The sequence below is a fragment of the Furipterus horrens genome, unplaced genomic scaffold, assembly GCF_987537825.1.
Source record: "Furipterus horrens unplaced genomic scaffold, mFurHor1.1.pri manual_scaffold_3, whole genome shotgun sequence".
Taxonomy (NCBI): Eukaryota; Metazoa; Chordata; class Mammalia; order Chiroptera; family Furipteridae; genus Furipterus; species Furipterus horrens.
In genome coordinates this window covers 13184382-13201157 of record NW_028327173.1, presented here as the reverse complement: position 1 = coordinate 13201157, position 16776 = coordinate 13184382, and the positions used below count along the sequence as shown (strand labels likewise).

The 16776-nt window shown below is 57.6% G+C and overlaps 1 protein-coding gene across 1 annotated transcript in view; it reads left to right on the top strand.

Moving 5' to 3' along the window:
* Positions 1-415: 415 nt before the first annotated feature.
* Positions 416-16776, top strand: part of RAP1GAP (RAP1 GTPase activating protein) — a 62639-nt gene continuing 46278 nt past the window's right edge. Inside the window, 1 exon segment of the mRNA XM_090268740.1 lies at positions 416-499. The gene's annotated coding sequence lies outside the window, so the exon portion shown is untranslated.

Sequence of the window (16776 nt, the reverse complement as noted above, 5' to 3'; positions counted from 1 at the left end):
TGTGCTTCCCCCCGGTCCCTGCAGACTCACGGAGCCCATGGGGGCCTAGCGGGCCTAGCCCACCCTTGCCATCGCCCCTGCGTGCCCCAGTTGTCCCCCTCTGCTTGGAGCACGGGCTGGACCGCTGGGTTCTCGCCGCGGCCCTACCCCAGTCTAGCCGTGTCACCTTGAGCCAGTCCTTGCCCTCGCTGGGTCTCAGTTTCCCCACCTGTAAGATGAAGGCCCAGAGCGCCCGCCCCCAGGACCTGTTGTGAGAGGCGGCGGCCGCGGCGGGGCGGCGGGGTGGGGGCCTCGGCTCCCGCGCTCGCGGCTGCGGCGCCGGCTCCGCAGTGAGGGGGGAGCGGCGCGGGGCGGGAGCGCTCGGCGGTCACGTGACGCCCCCTCCCCGATCGGCGGCGGCGGCGGCGGCGGACGCGGAGCCGCGTCTGAGCAGAGCTGCAGCGGCTGCCGCGGGCACCGGAGCGCCGAGCCCAGGACGCCCCCCGGCCCAGGCCCGCGGGTGAGTCCGCCCCGCCGGGGCGCGGCCCTGGGAAGAGAAAGGCACGGAGGTGCCCTGGCCTCCCCTCGGCCCGCCGCCAGGACCCCGCGCCGGCGGGCGGGGGGAAGGGGCGGGGACCGGGTTCCGGGGGTGGGCAGGGGGCGATGCAGGCTTCGCTTGGCTGCGGCTGGAGGCGGGGAGCCAGGGGCCAGGCCGGGGCTGAGCCGGCCAAGCCCCCCTGCCAACCCTGCTGCCTACGGGGGTGGGGCCAGGCCCAGCTGAGGGGCCTCGGGTCGCACCCCCAGGCGTGGGCGGGGGGTACCGCCTCTGCTCCATACGAGGAAGGGGCGCCTTGGGTTCAGAGTAGGAAACGCGGAGAAGGGAGAGGAGAAGGAAGAAGTGGGCGCGTTCCCTCGATCCCCGAGGAGGGGCCTTCACAGCCCCAGAAGGGGGCGCGCGGGTTCTCCGAGGAGGGAAGTGGGGCTTCCCCAGGTCCAACGACCCTGAGTTGAGAGGGCGGTGATGTCCTTGCTCCCGCAGGGAGGGAGCGCGTTTCCCCCACTCCCTGCCCGTGACCCGCCGCGGAGCAGAGCACACGCGTCACTCAGTCGGGCGCCCCCTCGTCGCTTCCCCTGGCTCCGCAGGGTCTGAAGACTCGGTGGGAATCCACAGGGCGGTCCCCGCGCCCCGCAGGCGCTCTGGTGCCAGTCGTGCGGCGCCTGGGCTCGGGAAGGATACCCTGTGTGTCTGCTCGCACGCACACGCCCTTGCATACACAAGCTCAGAAGGTGAGCGCCCGCCCTCCGTGGTCGTCAGACCCTGACCTGTGCGTGACCCCAGGCGGAGTTCTTGGGGGTCATACCACAGGCCTGGTGTGGAACGCGGGAGGACGGACACGCCACCCCTCACACATGGCACGTTGGCATCTGTCTCCCTGCCTCACTCCCCTCCCTCCCCAAAGTCAGAGGCCAGCAGGTGGGGGCACTGAGAGAAGCTGGGTCAGGACAGAGCTGGAGAGAAAAAGCAGAGGGAAAATGAAGTAAGGAGGTATCATTTCCTCCCGGAAGGGAGCTGTGGGGGCTCCTAGCCCACCCTGCCACAGGACAGTGGTCCCTCCTTCCTCAAGGTGTTTGAGGGAAGAAACGGGGGTTGGGGTTGGGAGAAGGGGCAGCCCTGAGCTTTCTAACGAATAAGAAGGAACTCGAAGGTACCCTGAAGGGCGGCTAGGCCTAGCACAGCAGCTAAGGGCAGCAGCTGAGTTGAGGGGTGGGGGGTCATGCCCAGCTGGCCCCAGAGATCCCCCTTCTCTATCCAGGACCTCAGCCTTGCTCTGAGACCCCTGGCAGTTGAAGGGTCTGGGGAAGGGGAGGGGGTGCCTTCATGGCCTTGGAAAGAATTCCAGGGTTATGATTAATCCTCAGCTGGCAAGAGCTCCTTCCCCGTCCACAGCAACGCTCAAGGCAGGGGCTGAGGTCTCCATTGCACACATAAGGAAACGGAGGCTCAGAGAGGCTGAATAAACTGCCCAAGGTCACAGAGTCACCTTCTGCCTGGGCTAGAATAGTTTTTTTTTTTTTTGACTCCTGATCCATGTAGATCTCTACAGTGGTGGGGTGGAGGAAGGGTCAGTGACAGGGTGGAGGGGCCCACAGTGGACCTCTTCCCCTGCGCTGTCGGGGGAGGCATCTGGATGCAGGCGGAGAATCTGGCTCAGGCTGAGGAGAACCCCTCCACCTCCTTCAGGGTCCAGAACTCAGGTCTTCTCCCCGTCTGGGAACCCCACACTTGCTCTCCCACCCCTTCTCCCAGCCATGATGGTGTTCCCACCCTGGCATCTTCTCAGGTCACAGCCTTCCTTGGGCAAAGCCCTCTCCTCTTCTCTCTGCCCCAGGGTGTCTGCCTGGCAGGAGTCTCAGGAGGTCTCTGTCCTGGCTCTAACTACCTAGCCATCCCCAGAGCCAAGACGATTCTTCTTTTGGCTTGAGGATCTCTGCTGCTTGGGCCTTAGCCCCCCCAGCAGGATCTGCACAGGCCTGGAGTTAGGGAGCCCTGAGACCCCACTCCCCACCGCTCTCTGCCCCTGTCTGGCTGTCATGTTCCTGAACATAGAGGCCCTTTGAGGATTCCTGGGGCAGGTCTGTCTTCTACGCCACCTGCCTGCCTATGGAGGCCTTTGTCCTGGCTGTCAGAGGCTGCTGAGCAGCCGCACATGCTGTGCAAACACCGAGACCTGTGCACAGCCAGACACAGACACAAACAGGGTTCAGCTCACAAATATCCTGAGACCCAGACACAATAACCCATGGGCACACCCGGGCGAAGACCCCTGCCTCCGACTGTGAGTGACACTACAAACGCTGAGACATACCGTCCAGGCGTGTACACACAGGTTGGAGGCGGTTGTCAGCAAGAAGAGCTTCCTCCAAAGCCCTTGTCTGGCTGATACCTGCCTCCATGATCTGCAGGGTGCACACATGACACACACATGCAGGAAGGAGCACAGAAGGTCCTGTGCTGTTAAAAGTGAGCATGGCAGATATGCATGTGCACCCACCCACACCCAGGCCACCACGGTGCATATAACCTGTGCATTACATCAGCTCCTGTGTGTGGGATGTGAACTCCTCATCACCCCAGGAGGGGGTGGGAGAGGCCCCTCTGACCACCCCCAGCGAACCTCACCTTCTTCCCTCTTTTCTGCCTTATGTGGACCCACCTTAGCTAAGAATTGGGAAACTGCCTGGTGTTTTTGTCTTAGTGGGCCCTCCTCTCTTTCTGCCCCTCCCCACACACTCCTGTACCTGCCGGGTTGCTGGAGGAGCCTCTTCTCCTCAGGCTCCCCCTTTGCTGTCCCTGAAGGTACTGCTCCCCAGGCCCCTCCCACGACAGAACACTCTCAGCCCAGACTCCAGCAGGCCTGGGGTTTCATTTCCTTTGCCACTTTTGCCAGGAGGCCTTGCCAAATCCTGGTTTCTGTGTTGCCCTCTCAGCAAGGCTAGGGGCCAGCTGGTGTGAAGGGAGGGGAATCCTCCGAGTTCCCCTCTGCCTGCCTCCTCTCTTGGCAGAACCTCTGCAGGCTGGGCCCTGACCCATGGCTGGGCCTCTGGCGTTGCTGGAGAGCAGCAGCTGAGAGCTGCTTCTGTGGGCTCAGATGAGTCTCCAGGGCAGACCGGTGCTAGGAGGGGAGCAGTGAAGGGCTCTGGGCTTTGCCATTCTCACTTGGGCACTTACCCTAGGCTTGCCAGATGCTGGTTCCGAGTCCGGGCCTGGCCCTGCCTCTTGCTGTCTGTGTGGCCTGGGCAAATCATTTCCCCTCTCTGGGAACCATCTCCAGCCCTAGGAGGCAGCTCGACCTGGTTAGGGAGTGTGAGGGGCAGTTGGCAGCCTTGTGTTAATGAGAAATATTTGGCTCTGCTAGGCAGTGTGGGGCACTGCCCTGACTAAGGACTTCTGGCAGATTAAAAACTCTAGGTCCACACTAGGTCAAGCAGGGGTTACCAGTCTGGGCTTTCCTGGGGTGGCACCTTGCTTGGGTCAACATAAGGGGACCTGAGAACAGGGGACTGCAGCTGTAGTTTACATCTCTGGGTATTTTATGCCCCCAAATGTCCTCTATTTTTAGGGCTGAAGACTAGTACTTGCAGGCAGTGACTCAGAGGAGACGAAGGGAGAAGCAGAAGGGTGCCAGTGAGGAGGCATCCCAAAACAGGGGCGTCCCACTGGCTGTGTGCTGGCACCATGGTGGGACCCTCATGTGTGCACTCGCTAAGCGATATTGGGAGCATAGTATGCCCCAGGGGTACAGGGTTGAGCTGGCTGTGGCGTCCTTTGCTCCCCACACAGCCCAGTGTGGTTTTACTGTGGCCACACCTCAGATGAGGAACAAGGGCTCCAAGAGGTGAAGGGGCCTGCCCGCACTCTGTCAGCACGGGGCCGCCTTCCTGTGGGCCTCCTTTGGAAAGAAGAAGACCTGAGTTGAAATGCGGACTTTGCCACTGACTAGCTGCGTAACTTGGGGCAAGTTACGACATCTCTCTGATCCTCAGTTTCTTTATCTGTAAAGTGGGGATCACCCACTTTATGCACCTGATGGGGTTGTTTCAAGGGTTAAAGAGACTAATGTAGGCAAGTGCCCAGGGCCATCCCTTGCTCCTCCTGACAGCTTGTTAGACACCAAGAGGAGATGGGCTGGGAGTGGTCAGGAATCCAAGTCCAGTCTCTGCTGTGTGACTTTGGACAAGTCACTTGGTCTCTCTGTGCCTCATTTCCTTCTCCATGAGACAGGGATGATGAGCCCTTGTTTGCCTGCGCCCCGGGAGTATCATTTGTGCAGATCAGACATGGTGGCTGGGAGCTGCTGTGGAAAACATCAGCTGCATTCAGAATGAATGCATGGGATGAAAAGCAAAGAACAGAAAAATGTGGGGAAAAATACTCATAAAAAAACTTCGCATATTTTATTACAGCAAGAAAAAAGCCTTTTCTTCTATGTTTTGGAGTTATGGCTAGCTTTTTCATAATTTCACATTCGCAGGGCAGGTGGCATTGCCATCCTCATGTGAGAATGGTACGCCCCCCCCCTTGCGCCCCCCGAGGCGTCATTTTCTGGTGCATAGGAGGTGGTCAGTAAATGGCCATTGTGGCTACGAGTGGAATAACGAGTTCCATAGTAAAAGCACCTAAGGTGTTTCTGGGGTCGTGACCAGCTGCTCCGTGATCGGGACCCTAGGTTTGCTTCACTGGAAGATGTGTGGAGGACCGAAGGGGGGCCAGTTTATGAAGGGCCTTGAATGCCAGGCTGAGTTTGCATCTCCCTTAAAGCCAATGGGGAAGCCATGAGAGGGACTGGCTGAGCCTTCAATGCGCAGGCCTTAGGTACCTGGCCAGGCTAACCAGCCAGGAATGAGGAAATAGCCTGGCACCGTTCTCTGCCCTGGCCCTGCTGTCAGTGTGGCCGTTTCCCTGGGTCTCATTTTCCCTGTGTCTACAAAGGAAATCCTCCAGTATTTTCCATCCCAGGGGCAAGGGAAATGACCTAGCATCAACCCATCAGGGAAGGAGGGGGCTGTCATCTGTGCTGGAAATTGGGAGACCTGTGTTTCCCCTCTGACCCCACCCCACTAGCTGGGTGGTCTTGGCCAAGTCACCTGAGCCTCTCTGAGCCTCCCTTTCGTCTGTGCAATAGATGGATGCAGTTTTTGCCTTTGCAGTGTGACTCCCGTGAGACCGAGCTGCTGACTGTGTGCTGTGAGCCCCAGGTGTGTCACGTCTCTGGGGGAATCACACTTTCTTAAAATTACCTATTCCCCAGGTTCCTCTGAGAATGTGGGGCTACTGGGATTTGGGGGGACACTGGGTGAGGACAGACTCAGGAGACACCAGAGTGGCCATGACCTTCTCAAGGCCAAAGGATCCACATGCCTGTCACAGCCAGACGGCTGGAAGAAGTGGAGGGTGAGACATGAGGGTGCAGTCCTCTGCTCTGCTCCTGAGTTCTTGGTGCCAAGTCTGTGAGACAAAGACACCCCCATCCCCCAGCTTGGTGGACTGCCTTCCCCAAAGCCCCACTCCTTGGAGTTAGGGCCTTCGAAGTGGGATGGAGGTGGCTGATAGAGGGTGACCTTGAGAACCCCTCTCTGCTTGCAAGCTCGGTGCCAAAACTTCTGGGGCAGCCCTGATTATTTCATTCTCAAAAGTAGGATGTGTCACTGACCTGTCAGGGGCCGCCAGGACAAGGCCCAGGCTGGTAGAGGGCAAGCCTTTGCCCAACCTCGGAGGCCCAGAGAGAGGCCTTCCACCCCTGGCAGACTGTGGCAGGCCCTCGTGCCAGCCCAGGCTATGGGTGGCACTGGGTTGAAGTCTCTGGGTAGGTGGGCTCCAGCCTTGCCCTATTCATCACCTGCCTCTGCCTGAGATGTGAGAGCTTTTCTAGGTACAAAGGGGTGTCCTTACGGTTCCTCTCCCAGGGCTTCAAGCCCCCAGAAACAGGACTGGAAAGGGCCCCTGGGGCAGAGCCCTCACCTGTCCCAGTTACCAGGTGGGCCCTCCACACTGGTGGGGTCTGCATTGTGTCCCAGGATGAGAACTGGCTGGTTGGCTGAGGGATTCCAGGTGGGTTTGGGCTGGGGCGAAACAGACTGGAGGCTGGTGATAGAATGCAGCTGGGCCCTATGCCAAGCACTTTTCACGGATCTATCTCATTTAATCCTCAGCGCAACCTTTATTAGCCTGCCCAAGGTCACCCAGCTGGTATGTGGCTGGAGCTAAGATTGAATTAAGGGCTGTCTGACTCCACTTTCAATCACTTCGTGCACTGCATGCAGAATTAGATGGGGAGGGGAGTGGGCAATAGAGAAGAATGGGCTATGCCCTAGTGAATGGGGGAGGTTCTGGGCAGGGGCAGATGCAGCTCCAACTCAGCGGCTGTGCCCACACTTTCAGGACCTGGCCCTGAACCTCCAGCTCCTCCTCCCTCCCTTTTCCCTTCCCCATGGCCTGTCCCTGGGGCTCAGCTGCTAGGGATGGGTTGGAGAAAGAGGATGAATGGGGAGATTTGTTTGCAGACATTTCCAGGGACGTACAATCTCAGACACTGGCTTCTCCTGGCCCCTCTGTCTGCCTGAACTCCCAGCTCAGAAACCGAGAAATCCTTAGCATCAGAGCTGGAGAGGAGCCCGTGGAGATCAGCTGGTCCAGCCCCCTCGTTTTACAGATAATAATTATTATGATTACACCCGATGGTGGCAATTCACAAAGGGCTTTCACATCTGGGTTGCCTCTATGCGCGCCAGAGCCCTTGGGACTGGCAGAGCTTGTGTGGCAGTTGTTATTCCCCTCCACACTGCGTGGCTGAGGATACCGAGGCTCAGAGAGGCAATGAGAGGGGCCTGGGGCACTCATCTGGCCTCAGCTCATTGCGCCATCTTGGGCCCTTGAGGCCCAGAGCCCATGAGGTGTGGCTCAGGACTGCATCCTGCTTTAGGGGCAGGGCAGAGGGGCTGGTCCTGAGGGGTCAGCATGGGAACAGGGCAGGTATCAGGAGAAGTTCTGGGACTCCCAGTGCTGCCCACCTTTCTCCCTGTTGTGGGAACATAATCCTCTTCCCCATGACAAGAGTGATAGACTAAGGGGCAGACCTGTTCCCCAGAGGCCTCTCCACCCACGATGCCCATGGGGACCAGGTTGCCCCAGAAAATCAGCCTGAGAAGGCACCTTAGAGAGCCCTCATTATACAGAGAAGGGAACTGGGGCCCAGAGGGGTAAGGACCTGCCCACAGTCACAATGAGCCAGTGGCAGGGCTGGGGCTAGGACCTAGGTCTCCTGGCTCAGTGCATGGCTTTTCCGGCACGTGTCCACTAACAGGAGAAAAGACAGACCCCGCTTATTGGGTTCCTACTCTGTGCCAGGGCTAAGCACATTACACTGAATCCTAAGAACAACCCTATGAGGCAAGTACTATTTTTATCATTACCACCCCTTTTACAGATGGAGAAACTGAGCCTTCGAGAGGTAGTGAAAATGCCCAAAATCACAAACCAGGAAGTTACAGAGGCAAGGATTCAAACACATGTCCATCTGACTCCATGCTGATGTCAACCCCTATATATATTGATAGGAATAAAATTGACTTTATCTTTTTGTTCATAGCCAACCTAGGACATTATTCATTCATTGAATGTTTATGGAGTGCTTACTATGCTGAGGAGACCAGGGAGCTGATCTGGAGTCAGAGGCCAGAGGTCAAGGGTCAGAGGTCAGGCAGGAGGTAGAGGGTCTCCAGACACTCCTAAACTCTGTCCCCAGCAAGAATGGCTGCCCCTCCCCGCTTCTCTCCCCAACCCAGCCCCAGACTGTGCGTTTGCAACCTTTCTCTGCCCCTCGTGTTTGTGAACAGTGTATGTTGCAGCCTGACTTACCCTTGTGGGGAATGGGGGCTTCTGGATTTTGAACATCCCAAAGAAGACTACTGGCAATAGCATTGGCAACCAGCACCATCAAGCTCTTTGTGGACACAAGGCACTGTGTTAAGTACGCTCTCCGTGTGCATCACCCCGTTAATACTCTGCATCACTCTGTGATTTGAGAGCTAGTATATCCCCACTGTCCAGATGTGGGAACCAAGGCTTAGAGTCACGCAGCCAAGACTGGGCCAGCGCACCCTGCTCTGTCCAGCTCTCATGCTTGTGTTCCCTTCCCAGGTGGCTCACTCAGCTGCACTCTGTGCCCAGGCTGTGTGGCCATGCATTTAGAATCCTGGTTCCTGGAAGGCAGGGCTTCAGCCAAGCAGCAGGTATTTAGTAAGCACCTACTGAGTGCCTTGGGGAAGTGTTTCATGAAACCAGAGCTTGTGAAGATGAGGAGATAGGGGCTCTGTGAGCGATGTGGGGCCTCAAGCAACCACCGCACTCAAGCCCTGAGGTAGCGGAGGCTTTCAGGCCTCCAATGGCATCAGGAAAGGGTAGTGTGTGCTGTCTGAAGGGCTTCTTGGCAGGAGTGTCCCTGAGAAAGTTTAGACTTCAGAGGATCTTTACAACCACTTCTACTTTCACTCACCCTTGGGCAAGCCCAGCAGGGCCTCAGTTTCCTGATCTGAACTGGGGATGATAACAACACCAGTTTGCAGGCTAATCCTGAGAACCGGACCAACGAGAGTACTGGGCACAGGGCCTCTGGAGCTAGTAGCTTCTCTTACTGAGCCGGGGTGCATGTGTGATGGGGTCTGAGGACTTGAGGAGGCATCAGAAGGGCTGGATCTGCTCTCTTTGCTAGCCTTAGTTTCCGCATCAGTCATGGCTGACGTGTAACTGTTGCATGACCTGCCTCACGGGGCTGTTGTAGGGATCCCAGAGGTCTCAGGACGCGTAGGTGCGGCTCCGTGATCTGCACACGGATCGAACTGGTCCCGGAACACTGTGGGCGGCGGCACGGGTACTGTCATTGTGGCGCGCAGGTGTGCCATTGTGGCCCAGGAGAGGCGCGGCAGTTCGCACCAGGGAAAAGGGAGAGGGCAGCCTTTGGGTGCCGCCTCCGCACAAGGGGAGGAGTGAGGAGTGCGGGCGTGGCGACGCCGGGAACGCAGGGCGCTACCTCCTGGCGCCCTCGAATTTCCCATCCTTCCCTGGAGAGACGCCCGGGGCGCTGTCCCTGGTCCTGGAGCCCGCCCGCCCCTTGCCATGCAGTTCCTGTAATGGCCATCGGAGGGCGCCCGAGACCGCGGCGGACTCCCCTGGCCTGTTTCGGAACACAATTTGTCAAAGGCGCATTCGTTTTCCTGTAATGTCCTACCTACACACTTAATTTCAAAAACCAAACGATATCCTGCCCTAAGAAAAGTAAGAGCCTCTACTTTCATAGGTAAATACTCTAGCATGATTGCACCCAGGACCTAATGAAGTAATCATGTACTTGCACCTGTATGTATGTGTATATACATATATAAACCAGGGTTAGGTTCTAGGATGGGATAAATAGGCTTTTCGCCCACATGACTATCTGGGGAGATATTTGATGCATGGCAGGTCTTCCTTGGGTGGCACTCTTCCCAGCATAGCTTTCCTAGCCCCGCCCACGGAATGACAGTGGTGATCCCCAGTAACTGCCAAGGACAAAAACCATCTTCATGCATTTTCCTAATGCCCTCTAGGGGCCAGTGCCACCCCCTCGTTGAGAACCACAGCCAGAGTGGAGGCACTTAGCTGGGTGAAGAGGGGCTCACAAAATCTCAGGCTGGCTGAATGCGAGAGTGGCATCTAAGGAATTGTCAGGGCATCCCATCCCCTATCTTACAGATGGGCCAGCAGAGGCCCAGCATGGGAAGGGATTGTGCTAGAAGACACCACGAGTGACCAGCAGAGCTGGGATTACAACTGAGGCCTCCTGCCCCCAGAACAGAGCTTGGTGAGCCTAGTTCCTCTGGGTGGAGCTCTGGCATCAAGAGTCTCCCTTCCAGCTCCGCCTACCTGCCCCTGAAAATGTGCAAGAAGGGCCAGGCCCTTAGCAGGGTGTAGGAGTAGGAGGCTGGCTGGATTCGAGCCTGTAACGTCTGAGAAAGGCCTTGACTTCCCCTCTCATTGGGGATGCAGCAGTTGTACACCTCTCTACCCTCAAAGAGCCACCGTCCTCTCTCCTGCCTTTATCTCTTCCCAGTATTTAGCTGGGCACTGTCTGTGTGTGTGTGCTTGTGTGCTGTATGTATGTGCACACGTATCTCTGTGTGTATTGCCTGTGAGCATAATGTGATCTAAGGGCATGTGGGTCTGTGACTTTTGCACATGAATATGTTGTCATTGGTGTGTGTTCACATGTGTGTACAAACCCAGCGACAGTCATTAGGTGATTACACAGTGACTTGGGAACCTGTGGGTGTGAGCTTGATTCGACTTTTGCATGTAGGTTTGCAGAGTAGGGGCCTATGTTCCTGTGAGCATATCTGCATGCATTTGATCTGAATGATCTCTATATGCACGAGTTAGATGTCTCTGTGCACAGTATGTGGCAAATGCATGTGTGGCCCGGTGAAGTTCCTGTGCAGGTGTGCATGCAGGTCTACCCCAGGCGTTATCTGTCTTGTTCATCCTCTATCACTGAACAGTGTCAGGCATACAGCTGAGGCTCAATATGTGTTTGTTGAATGATGAAAGGAAGGAAGACATACCCTTATGTGTGTTTATGTTTCTAAAAGGGTTTTGCTATTAGGGATCTTAGAGGCACATGGTCCCTATGAGGTATTGGTCTGAGTGGAGGCATTTATCCTGGCCATTTTGTCCAGGGCAGATTATCCTGATCCCTGATGCAGACACTTTGAGTAGGCAAGGGTCTCAGGAACCCATTGAATAGGTTAGGAGTCATAGAGCCAGGACAGGAGATGGCTGGGTCAGTAACCTCACTGGACAGCTGTTCAGGGAGCCAAGCCACACCCACTTCTCCCACCCTCCTCAGGGCCTGGGAAACTGCCCCCTCCCTAACACACACACACCCAGGTGACTCTTGTTCCAGGTGCTCAGGGTTTGCAGCATCTTGTGGTTAGGTAGGTGCGATTGGCTAGAAAGGCCATGGGCTAAGGATAATGATGCTTCGATTATAGATAGTGGATATGGAATTCTCTGAAGGCAAATGCATTTTTGCATTATTTTGTCTCTAATCCAACAAGGTGAGAGTGGGTGTTTAACAGATGAGCAAACTGAGGTTCTCGGAGGAAAACTGATTAATACAGCACCACACACAGGTGCCTGCTGGCCAGGCAGGAAGCCCAGGACTGCCCTGTCTCCTGTCTAGGAGGTCCCAAACAGATATGCTGAATGGGAATGATGGGGGCAGTCAGAGTTGCTGGGGACTCTGGCAAGAACTGACCCCACCAGCCCCACTTGGATCCCAGGCTTGAGATCTTTTCAGGAGTCTGCCCTTTGCTTACATTTCCCTGCTGTGGGTTGGGAAGTGGAAGCTGGAGGCAGGTGGGTAGAACTTCCAGAGCTCAACCCAGGGTGAACTTGGAAAGGGAATTCTGCAACACTCCACCCCTGCACCCTTCCTTCCTCCTTCACACAGTCTGGCACTTGTTTGAACAACCCTGGTGCAAATCTAGGAGACCCAGAAGAGGAGGCTTCCTTCTAGAAGGAGAGCCTGGTCTCTGGGGGCAGCCTGGCTGTGGTTTCTAGGCCAGAGGCTAGAGGGAAAGGAGGAAGGGAGCTCGTGCCTCCCTGTCCCTTGTCCTTGGGATCTTCAGCCTCATGTGCTGTGATGTAGAGGCTAAATTCTTGGAAGTGGCCTTGCAGGTTAAGAAGGTGCATTTCAATTATGCTATTGCCTGAGGGACCAGGAGCTGGCCAGGGAGCGTCCTGTGCATTCCTGGCTAAGGGAACATGACCCCCACCCCCAGCTCTTGCCAGTGAAGCAGCTGCAGCTGGTCAGAACCAAGAGGCGGGAGCCCACACTGGACTCTTTGTCTTTGGTGGGAACCTTGTGGCCCCCACTGCCCTTCTCAAGGGCCCACTGTCCCAACACCAGGCCTGGCTGGGAAACTTGGCACATTGGAGGCCCCTTGGCCACGCTGCCAAGTGGACATGCAGAGCCCACTTAGGAATCATTTCTACTGAAAAGGCAGACTGGCAAGACTGAGGGCCATGTTGTAGGGGATGCAGCAGCCTGGATATGGCTGGAGTCCTGGGTCCCAGCCTGACACTGTACACAGCGCCCAGTGGCCCAGGCCTAGCTCCTGGTCCTTCCCTCCCTCCAGCTCTCTGCCCCTCACCACCACCCCTCAGGAAGGGAAGACTTCCTCCCTCCTCAGTGCCCCTTGGAGCCCTATTGATCTGCCCTGTGAAGAGTGGGCTTCCTGCACTGCCCGGGGCAGTCCCTCTACCCAGGAATGAGCCCTGGCTCCACAGCACCCTGCTAAGAGGGAGCCACACCCTTCTCTGAGGACCAAACCCAGGGAGCGGAAATCACACCTGCCCTGCTGGGAGTCTGAACTCTGCAAGGGGCTCTTGAGAGCTTCTCCACCCACCAGAGTGTGTAGAGAGGAGAAGGGGTTCAGGGTGGGAGCAGAGAGGAGAGTGGGGGTAGACCTCCCAAGAGAGACTTGATTGTTGTGTGGTCCAGGGTCTTCGTCTGAAAGGGGGAGACTGCTGCATAACCTCCCCCTGTCTGGGTGAGGCAAACTGTGGAGTCCCGGTCTCAGGCAAGTCATTTCCCAGGGGATGATGCTGCTTGCGGAGCCCTGGCCCAGGGCTCAGGAGGAACAGTTCCTGAAAGGGTCCTGTCCCCCCCTCATCGTGTCCTCGGCTCTCCTTCTTTCCTTGTCCCCCCACTGCATCTGTTCCCTGCAGTCCTTTTAAACAGAAAACCCCATAGGAAACCTCAAGGCTCTGGGAACTTCCCTGGGTGTAGGGGTGATGAGGAATAACCCCTCCCTCTTTGGGGGGCAGAGTGGGCATTCTGGAAGGGGTGGGAGAGTCCCAAGGGTAGGACCAGTGTCCCCTGTCTCCTGACACATTTCTGCTTGGGGCAGGCAGGAGAGGCAGCTTCCTATGCGGTGGACTAAACTGTGTGCACTGAGTGAGTTGGGTGCAGAGGAGAGGCTCAGAGTGTTTGTTGAGTGCATGTGTGACTGACTATAGGACTCAGAGCCCAGTGTTGCTGAGTGAGGGAACCCAGGCTGGATGAATTTTCAAGAAGAGGGTGGAGCATCTCCATTCCTACCTCTTTGCACCTCTTCCTCACTCAGGGAGAAGGGGAAGAGAGTGAGCAATAGAAGGGCTCTTGGAGACTTAAGTTCCTTCTTTCACTTACTTGCCTGAGCAGAGCTTCTCTCCTCTTGTGGGGCTCTTGTATGATAGCTGATATTTGTTGAGCATTTACTGTGTAGCAAGCCTGGGCTGAGCACTCTGCATGCATTAACTCATTCCATTACCACAGGGCAGGGGGGATTAGTTCCATTTTACAGGTGAGAAATTTGAGGTACCCACAGGGAAGGCACAGACCTGACCACGCTGCAGACCATTTGACCCTGGATTCCAAGTTCTTGACCCGACCTGCTTGCTGTGAGCTCTCCCCTCGTGATAACGGGACAGATCCGCCAACAGCTCTGTGGGGCGGGATGGAAGAGGGTGCTGCCCCGCAAAGAGGGTCTGCAGCCCAGTGCGCCCCTGGTCTGGGGGTTGAAGGTCGGTCTCGTCCTACCCCGCTAACTCCTTGCTTCTGCCCCCGCTGCCGAGGACACGCCCGGCCCTGCCCCCGAGGTCCCAGCTGGGAAAGTCCAGCGAAGCCCCCGCCCCCGGCCCGAAGGCGGCGCGAACAAGCGGCCCTTTCTGCGCGCTGCTGCCCCCGGCAGCTGGACCGCAGCCCGCAGGGGCGCGGACAATCCCGGGGCTTGTGGCTGGGGGAGGGGCGGCCCGAGTTGCCAAGGTGACCCGGGCGCGGGGAAGGCAGCTCCGGCTCGGCGCGGGCCAGATGGGCAGGCGGGCGGCGGCGACGGCACCATGAGCTGCCGGAAACGCAGCTTCACCTTTGGGGCCTACGGAGGGTAGGTGCGTCGGACGGGGGCGCCCGCGTGCGCGCGGCCGGGGGCGGGCTGCGCAGTAGGAGCGAGCGCGTGTGTACGTGTGTGCACACGGCCGCCCGGGCCCCGGCTTCGGTTCAGGTGGTTCTGTGCCTAGTTGTGAATTTGTGCTTGTGTGAGGCGAGCGGTTTGATGTCAGTGAGCAACGTGCAGTGTTGATCAGTCTGTGTGTGTTCCTGTGTGTTGTGGTTGGTGTCCATGTGCACGTGTGGGGTTGTGAACATTTCTGTGGTTGTGTCCCAAGTGCGTGACGGTGCTTATGCATGTGCCTGGAATGTGCACAGGAAGCTGGGCCTGTGTGTGTGCACTCCTGGGTGCATGTATAGTGGGGGTGGCTGGAGGCAGATCAGGAAAGCCCTCGAGGGGCCTCCACTTGGTCGCTGAATCAGCAGGACCCCTTCATTGAGGCTTTGGAAGAAACGAACCTGGAAGCCATTAGCGGCCCCCCCGCTCCTGGGCTGCCCCCATCTCTCCGGGACCCGCTCCTGCCAGGGCTATTGGCTGCCAGGGCCTGGAGACGTGGGGCGGTAGTCAGAATGGTGGCTGGTCCAACCTGGGGTCACTATCCTTCTTGACCCCAGGTGCCCACTTCAGAGGGTGTGGAGGTGTGCTGGGGGATTCTTGCCCCAGGCAGAGATTTGGTAAATGGGGAGGAAGACTGGGTAGACAGACGGGGGCCAGACCCCCTTCCCTGGCTGGACAAGTAGTCACCAGACCCTGCCTCCCTGCAGGAGTGGAGCAGTTGGGGCTCCCACATGTAACACTGCTGGTGCAGACTAGGTGCTCCCTGAGTTGTGGGTAGTGTGTCCAAAGGTCCTCCCCTCTGTGGATACCCAGCCTTCAAGGGGACCCCCAGCAGAGGGGCTGGGTGGACTGCCTTCCCTGTCTGAGGCCCTGCTAAGCCATCAGGGTGAAGAGAAGAGGCTAGGTTGAGCCCTGAGATTCCTGGTCAGCTGACACCGAGAAGCAGTCCAGAGAGCGGGGCTGGGTTCTGTTGTGTGACCTTGGGCAAGTCCTGGCTTCTCTGGCCTCCCTTTCCCTGTCTGCAGAGTCCATACTAGCTGACCCCTGGGAGACCCCAGCCCTGTCTCAGATGGTGCTCCCTAGCTGGCAGAGTCTGGTTTGGGGCCCCTTTGCCATTCTCTGCTGGGCTCTGGTTGTTTGTTGTCCCAACAGCTGCTGAGCCCCTTGGCCCCAGCTAAGCAGGGGGTGGGGCTCTGTCTGGGCCTCCCAACCCCAGGGTGCCCTCAGAGGTGGATGGGGGGGGTCTGAGAGGGGACACTGCCCATGCACTCTCTGAAGTGGGACCTGGAAGGATTGGGGTTGGGGGAGAAAATCCTGAACTTTGGGGGCTTGAGGACTTCATCTGGCTCTGCTTTGGGGCATGGTGTGTGTGTGTGTGTGTGTTGGGGGTGTTAGGAGAGGAAGCTCAGGTGGACCTCCTGCTCCCAGATTCCCTGGCTTTTGTGCCCTGGTGGCTATGAGTGAGCGCCAGCTCCCAGATCAAGGCAGGCTGCTGGCGAAGTGTGTGTTTGTGTGTATGTGTTGGGGGGGTGTTCTTCCTAAACACCCACATCCTTTAGTCCTGTCTGGAAACACTGCAAGCTGGCCTCAGCCACACCCCACATGCTTGCTCTGACCCTAACTGCTGTGGTCACTGTCCCTCTCCCCCTGTTCCACGCTGACCTCAACTCCTCTGCCACTCCATAGCCTGTCATGGGCCACTGCTTCCTACCCCCATGTCCCCAGTCCTGCCTCTTTTCCACACTCCTTTACCCCACACCTTCCCATGTCTCTCTTCTGACATTAGGGCTCCTGCAGCCTTATGGGGCATGGTGACAATGCCCTTCCTCCAGGCTCCCTCTGGGGCGGGGGGTGGGGGGGGAGAATGGTGGTGAGCGGGGTTGGCCTGATGTGCTGGGCAAGGTTGGGTAAGAAGGGGCTGCCCCGTCACCTGTTGCCCCCCTTGCTGTGTTTCAGGGTGGACAAGTCCTTTACCCCACGCTGGAGTGTGTGGTAAGTCCTGGGGCTGGGCTGCCTGGCTGGACCCTGGGGACACTCTCGAACCATGACCACCCTGTATAATGCCAGACCAGAACCCACCAAACCCCCAGCCATCCTCCTGAGGCAACGTGCTAGGCAGACCCTCTTACCAGCTCTGCCCCTACTGATTCTCCCCCCACAGTTCCTGCTCACGCTCCTCCTTGGAGTCAGGCAAATCAGGTTAAATGTCATCTCTGC